Source organism: Vigna unguiculata, unplaced genomic scaffold (genome assembly GCF_037176805.1).
Source record: "Vigna unguiculata cultivar grain cowpea cultivar isolate G323 ecotype 2 unplaced genomic scaffold, ASM3717680v1 ptg000132l, whole genome shotgun sequence".
NCBI lineage: Eukaryota > Viridiplantae > Streptophyta > Magnoliopsida > Fabales > Fabaceae > Vigna > Vigna unguiculata.
Genome location: NW_028196774.1, coordinates 65,664 through 66,439, shown reverse-complemented (window position 1 = coordinate 66,439; position 776 = coordinate 65,664).

Here is a 776-nt window from a genome sequence, read left to right as displayed (position 1 = left end):
CAATCATGGATGGTTCTAGAACCGCTAAGCCTACGTTACAGGCAATAGTACCTAGAATTACTACTGGAAAAATATATAAAAGATCGTTAGGCCATGCGGGTTCTCCATAATAATTATGACCCATTCCCTTAGCCAATTTAGCTCTTAATACAGGATCATTCAAGTCAGGTTTTTTTGTTATTGGGATAGGTGAATTCTTATAGATCCATCCTCCAAAAGAACCGGATATGATAATTTTTCATCATCCGGCTCGAGCACTAATCAAATTTTTCTTCAACTGTATCTATAGAATAAACTAGAAAAAAATGTATGTGTTATCCACACATATATGAAGATTCTAAATAATAAAAGAAACTTGATTCTATTCTCTTTTTCCAAAGTTACCATTTTTTATTGAAAAAAAAATTAAGTTCTTTTTAAGTAAATTTTAGTAAACGCTCAATACCCGAGTAGACTTTTCAAGTTGATAATGCTTTCTGGGTGATCTCAAACTTTGCAATTGTTATCCTATCAAAAAAAAATCTTGATACTTTTTATGTACAAAGAATTTACTTGTTACTAATATAACCTAACTTGCGTTGTTCTTTAGATCTACTTTGTTCACTCCAATAGTATCAGAAATCAAATCAATGCATAGGAAATGAATGCGTTGTCATACTATATAGAATTCAGACTATATCACATCACTTCTTTTACTGGATCTTATGGAGCCTGTTGATGCAGAATAAAATCGAGTCTGATCATAGAAAAGATTCTCTTCAAGTAAAACCAGCCTA